Below are 21,829 nucleotides of genomic sequence, written 5' to 3'. Positions count from 1 at the left end.
AGTTACAGCTTTTGCAGCACTCAGTATTGTGGAAAAGACAGCCTTCTACTTCAGTACTGCTTCCCATAATATTAGAACTTTGCAGATGAGTTACAGAAGATTTGATTTTGATTTGAGGGAGAGGAACTGAAAATTACTGAGACATCAGAAAACTGGATAATCATTATAGACCTCTTCTTCATAAACTGAGTTGAGAGCTGGATGACACAGTATGTTTTTTTATTGCATAGTATATATAACCATACCTTATGTTCATTTGCTTATTTCATCAGCCTGCTTCCTGACAAATGCTCTGCTAAAAAATGTAATGTTCCTGTACCTTTTAAACCATTTTTTTTTTCAGAAATGGCTTTAAACTTTCTCTGTCTTATTTTTTTGATAGATGTACTTGCCACTTTAAAAATGCCAGAGCTTCAGAAGGCACTGAGAATCCAGTCTCAAGTATCAAGCCTTGTAAATGCATCAAGTTGAGCACTGCAAGCAGTCATTGCAGGCTTAGGAAAGTCTTGGTCTTACTAACTGCAGCTGATGCGAGGAGAAATATCAATCCCTATGTAAAATTCCTGTCAGAATTGTGTTTGAGCCTACCTTTTATTCTTCTGTTTTCTGAAGTACGTAAGCAAATTCCTCACCTCAAAATAAAATATTCAGTAGGATCAAATGCCAACGAGAGTAAGTAAAAAGGTGTTAATTTCAATAGATGCTGGGTCAAACCTCGATGTACAGTGATATCAGCTACTCTACCCTCTCTCTCTCACACATTTAGCACACCACGTCGTGAAGTCACTCTGGTATCACAGTGCTCAGCACTGCAAACATCTTACTTTCAGGTAGTGGAATCCCACCTTAAGCACCTAGATTCCCTGTGCAGGAGAAAGAAATATGTCCAAACAGGATCCACAAGAGCTAAGAAATAAGTAAACACAAAAGTAAAAGTGTACTTTATTTGTGTCCTGTTAACCAGGTTAGTAAGCATCATAAGTGAGCACTTATCTCCGCTTCGAATTCAGACCCTGAAATCTCTCCTGAACACACATCAGTACAAAACAAAGCCAGAAACAGGAATGGCGACTTCCCTCCTACATATGTCATCTTAGGATTATAAACTCATCTCCTACTTTTTGGAAAACCTCCCAGACTAATATTTTACCATCTGTATCTCTCCCCTGCCAAAGTGTGGAATAAAGTCTTCAAGGGAGAATAAGAAGAGAAAACGAATGTGGCTGTACAGCCTACAGTCTCCAGCATTCAGTGAGGCAGAGATTCCTGATGTCCAAGTGCTGATATGTGTCCTATACCAGTCCAGAGCATCACCTCCATCTCCTCTTCCAGCTGTGTTTTGAAAGAAAAAATGCCTGTGGTTGTATGTCACGGAAAGTGCAGTCCTCTAGATTTTATGCAACATGTGCTGTATAAAAACCTACCAGACCATGACCTCAAAGAGACTGATGGACTAACATCTATTTTCTGTGTCCGAGTGAGATTGTGTATTAACTGTTCAGCAAGGACAAGACAACGCTTCTGTTTCCTAAATGTCTAGGAAACATTTAGAGGCAGAAGCTAAGGTGATTGTAGGTTAGGTCCTGTGGACTAGCTCTGAACAGACCTCTGAAGAGCTCCCAGGTGAAAGATGGTCTTTGTGAGTAGTTATCCTGTTTTGCTAGTTGCTTTCAGGTGGAGAAGAAAAAAGGGTATAAAAAGCCCTCCCATCTTGTGTATCTGTGGATCAGCACAGCAGCAAAGTACAGCTGTAGTCTTGAGCTCACTTGCCATTTGTTGGCATGCCTACATTGCTCCAATGATTCAGTGTCTGCCTACATTTCCTGTGTGACTGGTCCCTAATAAGAAAGAAAAGACAAAATAGCTATGGTTCATTTGAGGTCTCTTATTTGTGATTCATCAGCAAAAGCTTTAGGGTTTTGCAAAAATACTTTTATTGAACTTAGACAAGATGGCTAACAGCAACAGTTTCTGTCTCTGTTGGTATAATATCCCCAGGGTTGAATGTTAAGTAATTATGTGTATTTGACTATATTCATTCTTCTAACGGTGGTGGGGTTTTTTCCCCGTGAGAGCTGTAGATCTGTTAATGCAATAGGTACAAACTGAGTAAGCAAAATTGTGGAGAGCACATTACTTTGAGCTAGGAAGCACAAATTCCTTGTCCATCCAGCTCAGGTGTGTCCCACAGCCCAGCCTTGTTCCCTGCACTTATGGTCTCCAGGTGAGCAGCAGAACTGACCCTGCTAGTGTAAAAATGCCCAAAGTCTCACTGCTCTCCAAGGCTTCTACCTTAATCAAGCATCCTCTTCCAGCCACTTGTGATTCATGGTCTGGAGCTACTTTTCTGAAGGTAGCAACCTATCTCCTTTTGAAAAAAAATAGCTGACAGAAGTAGATGTAAAATGCAGTTTAGAGTATCTTTTTCCAGGACTTGGATTCAATTCCTCCTTTGCTTAAGGTAATTTTCTGTCAGATCCCAGGACATCCTAGCCTCAGGCTTTCCTTCTGAAGTTAGGACATAATTTATAAAGAAATCAAAATTCACTGGACGAGAACGAGTTAAAATTTCCTGTTTTTTTCTCTTATAAATAATTACAGCAAATGCATGTGAAGTGTTCAGTAAATGAGGAATATCAGCTCAAATATACATATAAGCAGTTACTGAAATTGACTATACGCATAGCGTATATTATTGGCTGTAGTTTTCCTGTTGATAAAATACTTACCATCATCGCCAAACTGATAAAGTATGTTTCCTGATTCTTTTTTCTGTGTAATTCTCATGACTTCTACTGTGTAGTCACTGTGGTGCCACTACCACAGGCAGATATGTGTAACTATAAATATGTGGAAGCCAAAGAAAAAGTTTACTTAATTAAGTTTTATCAACAGACAGAAGTATGTAAAAAGTTGGAGCGTCAGCTCGGTATTTTATTTGTGTGGTTCTTTGCAAGAAACCGGCAATGCAGCTCAGTACAGCTGCATAACAAAGGGTAGAAATGCAGGCATTTACAGTGCGTGGAAGATGTTAGTGTAACAGTTGTTAAGAGACTTGCACATGAGTGAAACGATTCATCAAAAGAAATTTTACTAGACATTAAAAGAGACACTGACAAGGTGAAATTTCTCTTCTGTATATTTCTGAATAAGCAAGGGAAACTTCGTATCTTTCTGTTTATATCTTCTGCATTTTCTGGCATGCCCTAGACAAGCTCAAAGGGAAGAATCACATTTATTCAGAACAACAAATGTCATTCTTCACTTATGCTCTTCTGTGCTTCCTTGTTCTGCGATTTCTCAGTGCTCCTCTCTGCGCCAAGTCTCTCTGGCCCCAGCAGACAGCCAGAATGACAGAGGTGAGTGCTGTCAGTGCCTTCAGCACAGACCTACTCCTGGTATTCACACAGAAATACTCCTTTCTTCTCAGCCACATTCCCCATCGGTTCATGAAAATAGAAGTGTTTTTGCATCATGCTGTAAGAGTGTTGTAATTTCCATTTTCTCTTTCACTACCTTAGCATAGCCAAGCGTCTTTCTGTGTGTGGGCCGGTTCCTATCCTGCCTTCCAGTGACATGGTAAGTTACTGGCGTACACTGCAAAAGCAGTGCAGTTTCGTTGCTCACATCTTGAAACTCGGGTGACTTTTTCCTGTGCAACATAAAGCCTTAGCGCATCAGAAAGCAGAGGGTGACTACACTGGTGCGTGATCTGCTCCTTCTTCTCCACCTGCAGTAAACTCACTAGAGTAACAAAGTTATTGAAGGTCAGGAAGCCGCTTTGGAGTCTGAAAAGATCCTGCTACTTTTCCCATCACTATTTGCACATATTTAGATAAATTAGTGAGAATGTTCCGGCTGAAATCCTGCCTGTCATACCTAGGTGATTAATCACATTATGACCTAAACCTTGAGAAGGGCTAAGCACTTGAAAGCGTAATTTATTACATCTTGATATAAGAAGTATTTGTACTTCTCATTGATATAAGCTATTAAGTTCAGTACCTTTCATGAATAAAGGCTGGATTTCACCCTAAATGTTTGTCTCTAAAAATAAAATCAATGGTAAACAGATTGAACTCAGTATCATCCCAGCCGTAGTCCCCAAGATAGATAAATATTTGAAGATGTGATTTGTAATTGTGGTCTATCATTTCTCTAAACCATTCTGAAGTGCTAAAAATGAAACACTTTTGCCTCTTAGTTAATTTTTGACATCCTTATAAACTGAAAAAAAAATTAAAATGTTTTGGAATTAAATTTGATAGCATAATGAAAAGAATAAATATTTGCAGATAGGCAAACACAGGGCTCAAGAACTGTCGTTCCTGTGCCATTCAACATAATCAGGCTGTGCCTCTTCAAAAACCAGAAGTCAAAATTTCTTTGCATAGCAAGCTCCCTTCTGTGAGCAGGTAGCATCATACCAAGCTTCCAGATCATCCCTGACCTGCCTGGTGCATTTTTTATGATTAAAGCTTCATTTTTAAGAGGCGGTGTTCTGTTTTCTCAGCATTCTATACATCTGTGGCTCCTGCATGGGTCTCAGACTTCCATTATTTATTATTTTGCTGTCATTCATCCTGTCACCTTGTGTTCAGCCATATAAAGCATTAAATGCATGCATACATGAAGGTACATTCATGGGCATAACGGTGGGTGTGTGCTACAGACCACCTAACCAGGAGGAGGAAGTTGATGAGGCCTTCTGCAGGCAGCTGCAAGCAGCCTCACAGTCACAGGCCCTGGTTATCACGTGGGACTTCAACTACCCTGACATCAGCTGGGAAGACCATACAGCTAGGCAGGCGCAATCCAGGAGGTTCCTACAGAGCATCGATGATAACTTTCTGATGCAAATGGTGGAGGAACCAACAAGGAAAGGCGCGCTGCTGGACCTTGTATTAACAAACAAGGAGGGACTGGTGGAGGATGTGAAGGTCGGAGGCAGACTCGGCTGCAGTGACCACGAAATGGTCGAGTTCAGGATCCTGGGTGGAGGAAGCAGGGCCATAAGCAGGATCAAAACCTTGGACCTCAGGAGGGCTAACTTTGGCCTCTTCAAGGAGCTACTGGGAGGAATCCCGTGGGCCAGGGCTCTCGAAGGCAGGGGGGTCCAAGAGTGCTGGTCGCTCTTCAAGCGTCACTTCCTCCATGCTCAGGAGCGGTGCATCCCCCTGAGAAAGAAATCGAGCAAAAGAGGCAGGAGACCTGCATGGTTAAACAAGGAGCTTCTAGTGGAGATCAGGTGGAAGAGAAAGGTCCATGGAATGTGGAAAGACGGGCAGGCCACTTGGGAAGAGTACAGGAATGTGGTCAGAGCGTGCAGGGATGCGACGAGGAAGGCCAAGGCCCACCTGGAATTGAAGCTGGCAAGGGGTGTCAAAGACAACAAGAAGGGCTTCTTCCACTACATCAGCGACAAAAGGAAGGCTCGGGACAATGTGGGGCCGCTGCTGAAAGAGGTGGGTGTCCTGGTGACGGAGGATGCAGAGAAGGCAGAGCTACTGAATGCCTTCTTTGCTTCAGTCTTCAGTGCTAAGACTGGCCCTCAGGAATCCCAGGCCCCGGAGGTAAGAGAGGAAGCCTACAGAGAGGATGACTTTCTCTTGGTCAAGGAGGACAGTGTGAGGGATCGCTTAAGCGATCTGGACACCCACAAATCCATGGGCCCCGATGGAATGCACCCCCGAGTGCTGAGGGAGCTGGCGGATGTCATTGCTGGGCCACTCTCCATCATCTATGAGAGGTCCTGGAGGACAGGAGAGGTGCCCGAGGACTGGAGAAAGGCAAATGTCACTCCAGTCTTCAAAAAGGGCAAGAAGGAGGACCCAGGAAACTACAGGCCGGTCAGCCTCACCTCCATCCCGGGTAAGGTGATGGAGCAGCTTATCCTGGAGGTAGTCAACAAGCAAGTGGAGGAAAAGAAGGTTATCAGGAGTAGTCAACATGGATTCACCAAGGGGAAATCATGCCTGACCAATCTGATAGCTTTCTATGATGGCATGACTGCCTGGGTAGATGAAGGGAGAGCTGTAGATGTTGTCTACCTAGACTTCAGCAAGGCTTTCGACACGGTCTCCCATAACATACTCCTAGGGAAGCTCAGGAAGTATGGGCTGGATGAATGGTCAGTGAGGTGGATTGAGAACTGGCTGAATGGCAGAACGCAGAGGGTTGTCGTCAGTGGCGCTGAGTCTAGTTGGAGGCTGTTAACTAGTGGTCAGTACTGCGCCCAGCCTTGTTTAACTTCTTCCTCAATGACCTGGATGTAGAGTTAGAATGTACCCTCAGCAAGTTTGCTGATGACACCAAACTGGGAGGTGTGGTAGACACACCAGAAGGCTGTGCTGCCATTCAGCATGACCTGGACAGGCTGGAAAGTTGGGCAGAGGGGAACCTGATGAGGTTCAACAAAGGCAAATGCAGGGTCCTCCACCTGGGGAGGAACAACCCCATATATCAGTACAGGCTTGGGGTGGACCTGCTGGAGAGCAGCTCTGCGGAGAGGGACCTGGGTGTCCTGGTGGACGACAGGTTAACCATGAGCCAGCAGTGTGCCCTGGCTGCCAAGAAAGCCAATGGGATCCTGGGGTGCATCAAGAGGAGTGTGGCCAGCAGGTCGAGGGAGGTTCTCCTTCCCCTCTACACTGCCCTGGTGACGCCTCATCTGGAGTACTGTGTCCAGTTCTGGGCTCCCCAGTTCAAGAAAGATGAAGAGCTACTGGAGAGAGTCCAGCGGAGGGCTACGAGGATGGTGAGGGGACTGGAGCATCTCTCCTACGAGGAGAGGCTGAGGGAGCTGGGCTTGTTCAGCCTGAAGAAGAGAAGGCTGCAAGGGGACCTAATATATACTTACAAATATCTGAAGGGTGGGTGTCAGGAGGATGGGGCCAAGCTCTTTTCAGTGGTGCCCAGTGACAGGACAAGGGGCAATGGGCACAAACTGAAGCACAGGAAGTTCCGTCTGAACGTGAGGAAGAATTTCTTCCCTCTGAGGGTGACAGAGCACTGGAACAGGCTGCCCAGGGAGGCTGTGGAGTCTCCTTCTCTGGAGATATTCAAGATCCGCCTGAACAAGGTGCTGTGCAGCCTGCTGTAGGTGACCCTGCTTCGGCAGGAGGGTTGGACTAGATGACCCACAGAGGTCCCTTCTAACCCCGACCATTCTGTGATTCTGTGATTCTGTGATTCTGTAGGGAATTCTTCATATTATGTGTTGATAAATAAGTGATAAAAGGTATTAACATAGAATGGAAGTATTGAAATAATTGACAGCCTTATTATATGACAGCATGGTAGCCATTGTAGTGGGAAGATTCAAATCATTACACGTGTACTGCCCTTTGATGATACTCTGAGAAATTTCTCAAGTAGGTGAACACTAAAACAGTGTCTGATACAACATGTAGATACTAAGCTTGAGTCTTTATCTTGAAAAAATTGTAAAAAGAAGCCCCACAAGTGTTACTCATCAAAGTCAAGCTTGTCGTAATACATCATATTGGAAGCCCTCATCCAGACAGGGAAACCCACTACTCACTTACTCCTGTAAGGTCCTGGGGGATAGTCACATCTCCTGCCACATGACTATACAAGTGGATTGGAGTTTGCATTTAATATTGAGCCAGACTGAATATTTGTTTCTACACACACACAACCCTCCCTTACTTTTCTCCCCCGTCCTTTTAAACAAGATAAAGCCAGTTTGCACTAGACTTGAAAGCGATGTGACACCTGAAGCTCGCTCTGACACTGTTAGACTTGCATTATTTTCTAGAATGAATCTGATGTATTCCCTGAGTGTTTTTGCGTTCACAAAACTAGAAGCTAAATGCTTTTACTTTCAAACATTTCTGCATCAAATTACCTCACTTAATACAAGTTGAAGAATGTAAAAAAGGTTCTAACTTCACACAAGATTCCTAAAGATGTTTATTAAGTTTTCGGAATTTTTCAGTGGGCGCCAAATATTTTAGAAACCAAGTAAAAGCCTGAAACAGGTTCTGTTCGTTGTTAAGGGTGTTGTTTCATGCAGGTAATGCAATCATTCCAGAGGTGACAACTCAGAGCAGAGTCTAGCCTGCACATAAGGGCTTCTGCTACCTAAGACCCCTGTAACTCAATGAAGAAAATGGTGCGTGGCATTCTGTAGTATCCTTCTAAGAGATGCACTATAATAATTAAACTGAGCAAAAGACTGAAAAATAGACTGTGCCTCCAGCTCGAGTATGGAACACAGTGGAAATATTGCAGTGAGCAAAATTTCCAGTCACCAGGGTTTAAGCACTTTGTATTATGTCGTGATTTGACTAAGGCCATAGGTGGAAAAAGATTCAGGCCAAGGTCTAACCCTAAATATTTCTAGCAGTACAATATCTTATGTGGTTCTTGCAAGTTGCGTTGCTTGTGGCCACAGATTGGACTAGAAGCATAACAGCCCAGACCTGGCAATATAACAAGAAAGGCATCACCCATTCTTGAGGTGAACTGCCCCGATGTCTTCCCAGCAGTCAAGCAAGCCAACTGCATAGCTTCAGGGTAGCTGACTGCATAACAGTGGTGAAACCCCTAAAATATTTATTGAAAAATTAATGATAAGAGCTTCTTATTCCTTACACGATAAAAGAAACACTTTCATTTAGGTGCAACAAGAATTTGACACATCTTGGTATTTGAAGAAAAAGGAGAAAAGGGCAGAAAAATGCAGCTTTTTATCAAAAATAAATGAAAGGTTATCCATAATGACTTTACTTATTTTCCAGCACTTGTGCTGTTAATCACAAGTATGTGAATGCTCACGTCTGTAGTCCCAGTGTTTGCAGTACATTTGTTCACAGCTACAGATTAAGGGATGTAATAAGCTGTATTGATGTGAAAACTTCAGTGTCAAAGGCCTTCAAGCTTGTTGGTGGATTTCCAACTAGAAAAACGACAGCAGAGCAGAAGGGAACTAAGGGAACTAAGTGCAAACTGACAAGTTATTTATACTGGCAGAGCATAAAATACACAACTGCCGAGAAGATACGAAAGCAGAGACTCTACTAAGATTTTGCTATGGGATGAATCCTTACTTAAGGATGATATTTATTCCTGAATAACCTCTTTCTATTTCCCAAAAGATTTTTTTCACTAATAACCCAGTATATCTCTTTCTTCCAGCTCTTTCCTGGAGAACATACAATGAAGTTTTATGTGATATATCTCTCTAGGCTGGATTCATCAGGTTTATATAAAGCTAGCAGCATTCCAAAGAGCAAACTAGCCAACACTGCCTTTCTATCACAGAGAAGAGGGATGAAATAGACCTCAAGATGTCTTCCAGTCTATTCGCTTAGCCAATTGCTTTCTGGCATTCCTGACATCAGTTTGTTTGACCTAAAAGCTGCAAGTAAGGGAAATTTGCTCTCCAAGACAATCTCCTCAGAGACTAAAAGACATATTAGGAAGCTTAGTAGATAGACAAAAGACAGTAGATGCAGTATCTCTTACTTTAGGGAGGGTGTTGACTGTGTCTCATGATCTTTCTGTGGGAGCTACCATGAAACAAATACAGAAGTGATTAGAAAAATCATAGAATAGTTCTTAATGGTTCACCATCAAACTGTGAAAATATATCAAATCAGTTTTCACATTAGTGATTCAAATCCTTGAGTAGACAGTGCACTTAGTAAGTTTGTGTGTGAATGAAGCAGAAAAGATTGCACCCACTTTGGCAGATAGAGAGCATTTAAAATTATCCTGACAACTCAAGGAAGTAATTTGTGCACAACGTTATGTTTCTGTGGGAACAAGCAACTACAGAAGTTCAACTTGAAGAACATCTATGCAGCAGCTTTGCAGGAAAGGAGATGGTAATGGAATGACTCACAGACAAAAGAGGCTTTACCAACTCATACTTTTGCTATAAGGCATCATCTGAGGTATTAATAGGACTATCTGTAGTGAGGACTCACTAAGGAACCCACATGAGTAAAAGCCTTACTAATAGGAATACTCTGCTGCAAATACCACAGTTTAGAAACTATTGTATTAGTGGAAAGCTTCCAGAGGAGACTAACAACAACAGAAAACACATCAGGGGGTGGGTGGAAGGGAGTCAGAGGTGCCAGGGATAGTTATTTAGTCTTGAGACTACACTGCAATGAGAAAATCAGTGAATATTTCCCTGTGTCTTCTGAATGTAGGAGGAGAAGCAATAATCCTGAATTGCGTACAGATTAGATGGCTTTGATTGTGTGGATGGTTAAGGGCAATAATGGATTATATATGAAAGACTATAGCATCTCCTGGAAAAAGTCCTATGTTAGGAAACTTTCAGGCAGAGTTTCTGAGATTGAGAATGAACTAGATAATCTTGAAAGTTCCCTTCTAGCCATATTCTCTGTTGTTCTGTCTGTAAGAGCTGAGCATCCAGCTCCTCCTCTCAACTAGTTTTAGAAAAGCTCGTGACATACTCTTAGCCCAATATATACAATGGCTCACTGGCTTAAATCATTAATTTCCTGCTGTGGACCTCATCTACACAATGTATGCCATTCTTACCACAGCCATAATTGCTATCTCTCACTGACCTCTCCAGCACCATCAATGAAAACTGATGTTTTCTGACCCACCTTGTGTCTGTCTCCCTGACACATTACCAAAGGGCAAATTCCTTTTCCAAACCTGTAATTGTTTGGCTTTTCTTTAGGTTTTATTTTAAAAATTTCTAGTAGTGCTTCAGCCACGGCTTTTTTTTATCAGCAGCTCTGCGGCAGTGACACAATTTAAAGTTCCATCTACTGGCACACAAAGAAAAGTAGTTCTCCTTACTTAACGTTTTGGGACTCTGGTGTTATGCCAATGACATTTGATGCAAACGTGAGCAACATTGTGTTTGCACGCCTGTTGGAGCACAATGTGCAGTGCAGCACAATGCCACGCGTCAGCTTTTGTCTGCTGATGGCAATAACCCCTTGAGCCAAATGCATCAATGTATGAGAACAATAGCTTTATTTTTTTTTTTCTGTTTCTAATTTGAAAGAACAAATGGTTTTTCTTTATTTCATCTATAGTTAGTTCTGGTAATAGAGTTTGGCTGATATCCACAGAAAACAAAGCTGTATGTTCACCCTCTCTTCTCTGTTATTGCTGCAGAGAAACATCTTTAAGATACAAATACTTTAAATATGGGGTAGGTAATCTATCTGATGAAAATTAATTCTACTTTCCACTATCTCTTTTAAATCAGCACAGAATTATCTCCAATAAAACTTCCCCCTCCTCCCCCACTCCCCTGAGGAAATAGCATAACATAACTGAGAACAAGTTCTGGTCCTAATTTACAAGAATGATCCATACTTTGGCTGAGGGAATAACAGTGGCTGCTGCTACTGGTAAACTTCTCTCAAATCTCAGGCTTTTCATCCTCTCTGATTTTTATAGCAAAACTAGATACAGAAATTTCTTCAGTTACTGATGAACCTTCAACCTCACTTCTTCAGAAAAGCATTAGAACAGTAATGAAAACTAAATTCAGACATCTGAAATCAGCCTGCTCTGGTGAGACCTCACCTGGAGTACTGCATTCAGCTCTGGAGCCCTCAGCACAAGAAGGACATGGAACTGTTGGAGCAGGTCGAAAGGAGGGCTACAAAAATGATCCGAGGGCTGGAGCACCTCTCCTATGAGGGCAGGCTGAGAGAGTTGGGCTTGTTCAGCCTGGAGAAGAGAAGGCTGCAGGGAGACCTGATTGCAGCCTTTCAGTACTTAAAGGGAGCCTATAGGAAAGATGGGGACAATCTTTTTAGTAGAGACAGCAGTGACAGGACGCGGGGTAATGGTTTAAAACTAAAACAGGGTAGGTTTAGGCTGGATATAAGGAAGAAATTCTTTACAATGAGGGTGGTGAAACACTGGAACGGATTGCCCAGAGAGGACGTGGAGGCCCCATCCCTGGAAACTTTCAAGACTGGGTTGGACAGGGCTCTGAGCAACCTGATCTAGTTAGTGGTGTCCCTGCTCGCTGCGGGGGGGTTGGACTAGATGACCTCTAGGGGTCCCTTCCAACCCAAAACTTTCTATGATTCTATGATTCTATGATTCAGCATGGAGATACTAGGCACGTCCGGAGTAACAGATATCAGAGGACAGTTTACACCAAAAAACCAACTGGAGCACAATCTTGCATGTGCATCCAAAATTTTCTTAGTTTATCAAAGAGGAATAAAGCTTAACAGATCACTAAATCAAGATGATGGAGTGATACTAATGGCATAGCTGCCCCTTTGTATCTTTAGCTCAACAGAAGCTGCTGCTCCCCGAAGAGGAGAACCTGGTTGCAGCGGTCTTGCTACATATCTTCTCCATCCAGGACTGTGCTAAACCATATACATCAAAAGCATACACATCTAAGAATGAATAAAAGTGCGGAAGTAATTTGGTTATCAAGTGACATGGCAAAATCTGTCTCAGTTTGTCTGTGCAAGGCTGTAGTTTGTTTTCACTGCGGGTTTTCAAAGACTCTGGAGGCACATCCCTCTCCAGGAGTCCTCTAAGACCTCTGCATGCTTCTGAAGCAAGACAAAGCCCACAGCTGAAGCAAGTGAGAAGTGGAGAGAAAAATACTTCTCTTTGAGACCCTCACAGATTGACTTTCTGGAATAGGTCAGTTCACCCTTGCCACATTGCAGAATTTCCCCTGCAGAAGTTCTGACTGAAACCACGGAAAGGGAAAAGAACATGCGCTATGCAGTCTCCCTCAGATAGATTCTTCTGTACAAGCATGGAAGAAAAGACTAAAGCTCCTTTAAATCCACTAGACATTCTTGACCTGAAAATGCAGTTTTCTAGGGTATTGCCTAGGTGACAGTTGTTTTAGAAATTTCCTAATGCAGATTAACACTCTGGGCAACCACTTCTTCAGTAATTCAGCATCAAATCCTGATCGTACATGAATGTTCCAGACCTCGTGTTACTCTGCTGCGAGCTGCATAATCTATGAACTTGTTGGCACACAAAAGTGTGTGCAAATTAATAGATTCATTATTACAATGTGATACACATAATCAAATTTTTACATTGTCTTTGATCTGACAGTCACTGGCAATATTACAATGCATGGTAACAGCTTTAAGTTATCATATTTTTATCCTTCTATGCATGTTTAAAATTTGCATAGCTGTAAAGCATTAATTTTGTTCACACTTGGGGTTTCTGTACACTGATGTCTTACTTGAGCAGTTTAAAGCAAGAATTGAAATCTCTCTGCCAAAACTTTTCTTCATTTTTTTTGACACCCAAGTGACACTTTAGCTGCTTTGAAAATAATTCCATTTTGTAATGAGGAGATACTGTTGCTTTTGGATCACCATGCCTCTCTTCTCTTTTTTTTTTTTAATTTTGATCAAATTATCATTTGAGTCAGTAGAATATTTTAATTATTTGCATGCATCAATCAGCAATGAAAGTAGAAATTAAAATGCCATTATATCTTCATATCTTATGAAAGGAATTCCATATAAAAATAATTAGCAGTTGCAGCTTGCTGCATGAGAGCTGAATACTCTCTACTACTTGTGGAAAGAACACCTCCATCCACAGGCCCTGGCCACCCCAAAGTTAGAAAGAACACCCAAGAAAACTGTGGGATCATGTTGCCTGTGACTATATGATCTTTTAAGAAGACAAAGGCAGGTGGAGCTCCCTGGAAGGAGAGAAAGGGAAGGACCCTTCTCAAGCTGAAACACCATCTCAGAGGGAGATGTTCCAGCAACAACAGCATTTGTAGTGGACAGTGAGTGTTATACAGACCCTTTTCACTTCTGTTCTGCCCTGATTTTCTGCTTTGTGTGTTATTTATTTCAAAAAAGTACATTTCTAGCCTTTTCATGAAAAATGGGATTTTGTGATTTTAAAAGTCTGTTGGTCTTCCATTGGGAGTTCACTATAAGGAGAAGATCTGAGCAGATCTATCTCAGAGTTTGGACCAGGTTAGCCTCCCATCCAAATGCCTATAAAGCAGTATATCTTCATTGTTGGATACAGTCAGATGGTACTTTCCCAACACTTTATGATTTAATACAAAACATGAGCATCATAGAGTGTCATGGTCACCAGGCAGTCTAAGCATGGTGTATTGCAGTTACGGGAAACAGGGTCAGTGCATGCTGCAAAATGAAGAGAGTAACAGCAATGAATAAATGACACATGCAGAAAAAGAAATTGGAGGAGGAATAAAGGGACAGGATTTTATTTTTAGGGGCTATAGAAGAAGGCTTTATTTAGGGACTCTGTACTTGATGTTTTTCCCTTTTACAGTTTTTAAAACAGGAAAGTCCTCTTATTGCATCAAACACAAATAACAGTATCTGAATCTTATGAACAAGGGTCTGCTTACATGTCATACATATTTTTGTTCCAGGTCTGATCTGAAAAAAAACCTGCACCTAATTCAGACAAGTTTGAAGAATGGAAACATAAGGGGAAAGATAATAGCATGATCAAAAAAAATCAAACCCAAACTACCTCTCTCTACCAACAGGAGGATGGAAGTGTTGATTTAGTATCTCTAGTTACATTAAAAGCATGCCGTAAACGTTTCTGTTTTATTAGAACAAGACTCGTGAAAACAACCTATCCATACTTCCACCAAGAAAACTGGGAAATCTTATCTCACAGCATTTTGAGACCTAGATTCAAAACTTCAGTCTGAATTAATTAATACAGATTGCATTTCATACAACATACACTTTCAAGAGAGCTAGCAGGAAATCACCCTATTTTACTGACATTTCCAGATTACTGTCTGTACCAAATCACAAAATGTTGATGTTTCCCACAGAGGGGAAAGTTCCCACAAAAATTTAAGGGGGCAGCTACTCAAAATATGCAAAGTATTAAAGACTGTTAACACCTTCCTAGTCGAAGCACAATTGAATTTTTTTGTTTTGTTCATAAGGTGTTATTGCATGTAGAGAGAAAATCAAGCTTGTAGACCTCAAAATCATTTACCAATTTATCAAAATCAGTATCAGAATAACAGGTTGGAAACAACATCTCTCAACCTTTCCTCATACACTTCCGTCAAATCAGGATGGGCACCAGAGACAGATGCTCACTGAAGTAATTGCTGCAATGGTTTAAGAAGTTATTGCCCAAAGTGAGAATTTGATTCCTAAGCCAGACCCTATGGGATGAATCATGCTCTTCCTCCCTCTCAGAGTGAGGTCAGCAACTTGATTAGGTTAATATGGTTTTCTTTGTCCTAAAGGTAAACGATGAACACTGGAGAGATCCGTTCCATCCATTTGTTTTAACTTCTGGCAAAGAGACAGTACCAAAAAATCCTAGGAAAAATAGCTTTTTAATCCATTGCATTCCCGAAGAGAACATCTAAGTGAGGCTTGATAAGTTTTCAAGCGTTTTAATTCTACCACCTAACACAACCACCTAGAAGAACTTGTAGCATCTGACATGCTTCAGACTAATCCCGTTTCTTTTGCTTTTTCTCTGATGAGCTGTCTCCTGCTTCCCACAGACTGTCACAAGCCACGCATACGCACACAAGGTTGTAGGCTCCTTTGATGTTTGGTAACCTGTCCAAAGCTTAGCTTAACATGAATGCTGGAAGATGTTACATTAACAACAAATGTGACTTAATGGACTAAGCTTTCCAGCTCGCAATCTCCTTTCTTTAGTGAATATGAAACAGTGGATTTGAGCTAGGCAAAGGTCAGGACTTGAAAATTAATTGAAAAAGTAACAGCAGTCCTTGCCAGCCTAAAGCTAATAAGCCATACAACCACCTTCTGTGCTTATAACACTCCCCCTTTGAAGAGAAAGAGGTTGCTAAATGTTTGCTAGGGACACATGGCAGTGCGCCACACAGCTTGTATAACATTACTGCTTTGCTTCAAGCTATTACCGATAGCTCCATCCTACTGCCTGAAGCCAACGTTACGAAAAGGGAAAATCAGGGAGCCAAACCTACCTCGCAGCCACTGCTCACCCACAGTGTAGCAGAGAATGGGGACAAAGAGATTTAATCCCCCTTACTTAGGGTGTTTAGGTGATACAGCAGAACAGTGTACAGCCAACCAGTGCCCACAGAGCACCAGCATGGAGAATGCCCCAGGTTTATGAAGAATACACTGTATGCAAGGAAACCAAATCTCAAATCAAAATGTGACAATGATACTAAGAGTTATTTATTTTTACTGCTAAGTATCAGATATAATTGAACTCATCATGAATAAAAATCCTAGCAGAAAAATGAGAAAAAGGATGTGATATTACTGGATACAGATACTACAGTGGTAGAGCAGTGGACTGTACACAGACCCTGCAGGTAAGGAATTTCTTGATACCCTTCTAGGGCTGTGACCACCTGCTGAAATGCTTTTGGGCAGATCTTACAGCTAAATGTCCAGCTGGAAGTGGAGGAACCTGACTGCTGTCACGTTGTTACATCACAACTCTAAACTATGAGCAAATTAAACTTAAATGGTGGCCACTGAATGCTGAGTTTCCTTAACAATGGTGCTGTTGGAAATGGAGATATACTAGCATTTCATTGCAGAGAAGGCATGAAAACACACAGGCTGTTCTTAATGATGAGAGAAACAAATTATTTTTTGAACAGCTAGAGGAAAAAAGCTGGACAGGCCATACAAATGAGAAAGTAAAGTGAAAGCTTCAAAATTAGTTTGTGTTTCATTAACAGACAGAATTAGATCAACAGGACTAAATATACATATAAGAAAATCTCAAAAATAGGTATATCGAGTTATTGTAGCAATGTTGGCAACAAAATCAACTAGCTAATCAAAGCCAAAAATTCCAAGTTATGCTATCCTTAGAGCTTCTTTTGAAAGCTCCAAGTAAGAGACAGTTATCAAACCTTAGAGGCAAACTGCATGGCTTTTGAGCAGTTTAAAACATATATCTATTTGCATGTAGTAGGGTAACATGCCTTATTTTTGGCATTTTAATTTTTTCATTATGATTTTAATTACAAGAGGGTCCTAAAACACAGACTTCTTTATCTGTGATTAAAAAAAAATCCTTCCAGTAATCACTAGTCAATTAAAAATTACATTAGTATGTATATCCGCTAGCTAGTGTAATTCTTCTCAATTTCATTTGATTTTTTTTCGCTTGTAAACAGGAAAGAGTCCAAGCTGATTTGACATCTGACTTGATCTGATTAGAGACTGGACCTAGATTTGTTTAAAGCTGGCTCTAGATTTTTTTACAAATTTTTGGTTTTTTGTGGATTTGGGAAGAAGTCTGCCAATAAGCACAAGAAGAGGTGGGTCTGAAAAAGACCTGCACATCTCCAGCCAAGATAGTAATATACACGAGATGGTTTTTGTTTTTTTGTTTTGTACAGGTTGTTCTCATTAACTAGAGCTTTATTTCCAGGGTGGCAGAGATGTGGTGAAGGCCAAAGCCTGACACAGCCTGCCAGGCAGCATATCAGCTGCCATGAACACAAAGGTGCCCGAAGGCACCCTGTGGAAAGAAGCCTTTTTCCAAGGAAACTGTGAGACAAATCGCTGGATTTTTCTCTGTCTTTCAAGAGCCACCAAACTGAAGTAGCAAAACAAATGAGAGGAAAAGACAGAGTTAAAATTTACAGGTAGATCCCTTGCAGCCGCAGTGGGAGCTGAAAGAAATGTTAAGAGAGCACAGGGTGTTATGACTTGACAGAGGGGGAAAAACCTCAGGGTTATGATAAATGCTTACCACACTGTGCGCATTGTTAGCTATGAAGCCCTCCTGTTGCTCATCATGCTCATTTTGTCTTTTCCTCAATTCAGAAAAATCTATGTATCCCAAAGAACCACATATATTTTCACATGTGTTCCTACGTTATCAGCACAGTGGAGCTCCTCCCTTGGGCTAGTATAGTTTAGTGCAGCAGCAATAAAAAATAGTACTGGTAATGCTCATATTCCTTACAGATCCTGTAGGATGCTAAGTTAAAGGATTGTCAAGCAGTGAGCATTACTATGGAACTGATTTCTTGGTTAGTCGTACATTCAATGTACTTATCTTGCTCTGTACTTACATGAAAACTGTGGTGATTTTGTTCCAGGGCTACCTGAGTGGTATGGAAAGAAGTGTTCAGTAAATTAGAAATTAATCCACTGCAGTAAGTAAATTTTTTTTTTTTTCTGTAGCAACAGATTAAATTAAACCAGTCTACAGTGTTTTCTGGTGAAAGTTGAATGCACTTGTAATTCCAACAGCCTTAAGCTTTGACAGAGCAATTGAGCTTCCAAATCATGACAGCCCCTGCAAGGTTGCCAAAACTGTAGTGCCTAGACTGGTGCCAAGCTAGCCTACCTGTGTGCAAAATTCCCAATGGCTGCGATTTCCTATAGAAAGGACAGACCTTCTCTTCTTACTGACCAAGAAGTCTCACAATTTCCTTTCCATAGTAAAATAAATTAAGATCCCTTCACAAATGACATCAGGTCACAGCAAGGAAAGTTCCTGTAGATCCAAGATTAATTTGATGTCAAAACACATATACATTAATCTGAAGAAGTTCTGGCATTTGTCTGCAACATGGGAAACAAAAGTCCAGCACTCGGTGGTAGTCGGTAGAAATGTTACTTGAACCAGGGTTAAATTTAAGTGTTATGAATTTCTCTTTCTCTAATACGTTCTCCTCTCACATTATCTATCCTAATGAGTTATTTCACACAGCTCGGGGGGGGGGGGGGGGGGGGGGGGGAGGTGTTCATTATATGAAAAGGCTTTGATTTCTCCCCAGCCCAAGGCCACTCTTATGTGTAAAATCATTTTTTTCTCCAAAGAGCTGAGGGAATAAATTGTCACACGTTTTTGGACAACCAAAAAATTACTCATTTAGAACAGTTTTATTCTTCTTTTCTAATTAACTGTATTAAATATTTGTGGATCTAAGGCAAAAAATAAGCCAGGACTCAGGGCAGCATGTTTTTAATTTTTCCAGTTCACTAAGAGATTGCCAATGTTCCATATTTTTGCAGAAGCCATCCTTTTCCCTTTCACAAACATTTTCTCTTCACTCCCACAATTAGAATAAGTAAATATATGTATGTAAAATATATGCAAAAGTCATTGGTTCAGACTCCCTGTATGAAAACCAAGAACAACACTTACTATGTTTACACTTCACATATGTCATAAATTTTAGGCATCCTAGAAGAAAACAATCACTGTGGAAATTTTATTCACCTTTTATTGCTTCAAAACTTTATAAAACGTAACACCGGTAACATCCTCCATATAAATGACCTCTTTTAACTACCCCTGCGAGTCTCAAATCATCATCTGAGGTACACTGCAATAAAAGATGCTAGTAAAGGGAGGGAATGTGGCCCTTGTGAGGTGTGCATGTATAAGAAAAATGTATTTGTTTTAACAGCACACTCTCTGAAGAGTGATAAATTGTTGCTACAGAAAAGTAGAAGTCTTGTATTTCATTAGGCTACATCAGAAGTGACAAAATATGAGGCTCTTACAGAGCTAATGGCATAACAGCAGATCGTCCACAAACTACACCTGCTAGCTACTGGGAAACTGATAAGCAGATGATCCCTTAGGATCTAATTCGGCAGTAAAACCCAGCAAACTAGTGAGAAGAAAACCCAAAAAAGATTACTGAATACCCAAATATTTACTGATGCACTGCAAAAGCAGATAGGCAGAATTTAAACTGTTTGCTTGATGATTATTAAGTGCAATATCTAGTATAATTTGGCCTGGAGATTTACAGCTTGACAGAGGTTAGATAACAAAACTTAGCTTCCAGGGCTGAGATCCCTATATCCTCAGCATTTCTGTATACTGCTGCTTTTCTCTGTCACAATTCTGTATGTGGGATATACAGTAGCTTTCAACTATTGTGATTATTACAATCTTTCATTTTGAAAAGCCTAGAAAATAAACAAGTGAGGTTTCTTTCCGTATAACTGAAGAAATGCACCTACAAGAGGGCTCAATGGGAGGTTTGGAGATAAAGAACAGAATCACTTCAGCTCAGCAGTACCGGAACATACAGTGTCAGGAGGGAAACAGTGGGAAATTATACTTTCACTTCAAGTTCTAACTTCTGCTGTTTGTAACTTAGTGACGAAAGCACTTTACTAGTGATCAAAACCAATCCTGCATTAAGGATATAGGACCAGTATAAGTACCTTGCCCTTAGTGACAACAACAAATTGACAGGACTGCAATTTTGCAACGTTCGTGGTATAAAAATGTGTGTAGGGGAAGTTGTTTCTGCCACTAGGGTCACAGTTCAGAGAGAACTGATTGCATCAAACACATACATTATGCAGTAGATTTTGACATCATCTTGATAAACTTGTGGCAGATCTTGATAACCATAGTGACAATTTCATTGAAGTGTATGACATGGAGTTAGAAAGGGTTATTTTGCATCCAAGTTCTGGGCCATTAACGCAGTAAGGAAGTAGGGGAATATTTCATACTGCCTGTCATATTATCATACCTCTTGCTAGAAAAACAATCATTTTCCGTTAGCGAAGAGCAGCATTGATTCTTTATCCGATCCAAATCCCACTCCCACCACAGCTGCCAGATGAAGCAGAGGCACGTTATTCTCATGTGGGTAAATTTCCAATGATGTGCCTTTCAGTGAACATTATTTCCATTTAACATATGACCACCTGCTTGAAGGAGGCAATTTTTCAGTGTATTTTGAGAAAGAAAGGCAAAATCCTAAGTCACAGCAGTTTTGAGTCATGCTTCTTCAGAAAAGAAATTGCCATTGGCTCATAGAAAGTTTTCCAACACAGCTGCTTTTCCTGGAGCTTTGACAGCAGAGCTGTGCCTCTGAAATGTAAACATAGCTGTGCTTTGGTGATCAGAAATTTGGTTCAAAAATATAAACACTTTTGAATAAAATAGTTTTGGACTGTAATACCCTGTGAGTTAGTGAAAAAGACACGGATACAATTGGAATCCATTCTTTCCCAAATGCTCAGAAACCACAGCAACAGTAATTATTTTTCCTCAAATGCTTTTAAACTCACTCCAGCCATTGTTCAGTGATTTCTAGGCTCTGCAGAAAAGCAGATGGTGTGCTTTGACCATTGTTTATTTTACCAGCCAATTTTATTCCACTGTTATTTCGTATCCTTTCTCCTGCTTCTTGCATCTTGTCAATTCTTCAGGTTATACTTGAGTAATTCTCCTGGACAAGGGCAATTTCTGTGCTGTGTGTGGACAGTGCCTAACACAGGATGGCTCTGCTACTAGTGCAGGTCTCTGGAGTAAGAAGTTAGACACTAAACAATATTTAGGTGCCATGTGCTGTCTTGGGACACTTGAGGTGTGACTTCAAGATTTTCATCACTGTAATTTTTGTCCAGTTAATACTGTTGACAGTCCTGTCAATGCTACAAGCGTAAGAAGTGATACTGAGGAACCACATACATGCTCTTCAGTATTTGATTCTCTGTAAGCCAATAGATAGCAGAGGTCCACTAATCCTCATCTCTCTTGTTCTAGTGAAAATGCTATGACGTGCTCCGAAATTAGGCTCAAGTGAACGAAGAAACTCATCCCAGTTACCTAACTGGTGGCAATCCAAACCTTTGGCTACACAGACTATTTTGATTTGAAGTGGCCCAGCCACAGAAAACAAGGCGTGAGTACTGGGTAGTAACACCACAGTTCAGTTTCTAACCCATAGAAACAAGTACTTGTTTTCTGTTTTAAATAGCTTTTCTTAGGAAAATTCTTCCTGAAAAGCCAAACCATGACTTTTAAAAATGTCCCTGTTTCATTATTCAGCTCTCTTTTACTGTTAGTTTTCAATACCATT

At 40.9% G+C, this 21,829-nt stretch overlaps 1 long non-coding RNA gene across 1 annotated transcript; it reads left to right on the top strand.

Moving 5' to 3' along the window:
* The first annotated feature begins 3,520 nt into the window (after window positions 1-3,520).
* Window positions 3,521-21,594, top strand: LOC142358838 (uncharacterized). Its single transcript, XR_012761901.1, has 3 exons — window positions 3,521-3,579; window positions 18,083-18,139; window positions 21,514-21,594. It is a non-coding gene; the product is annotated as an uncharacterized LOC142358838 (long non-coding RNA).
* Window positions 21,595-21,829: the final 235 nt, after the last annotated feature.

Source organism: Opisthocomus hoazin, chromosome Z (assembly GCF_030867145.1).
Source record: "Opisthocomus hoazin isolate bOpiHoa1 chromosome Z, bOpiHoa1.hap1, whole genome shotgun sequence".
In the NCBI taxonomy this organism is placed as follows: domain Eukaryota; kingdom Metazoa; phylum Chordata; class Aves; order Opisthocomiformes; family Opisthocomidae; genus Opisthocomus; species Opisthocomus hoazin.
This window is presented reverse-complemented; position numbering and strand designations above follow the sequence as displayed.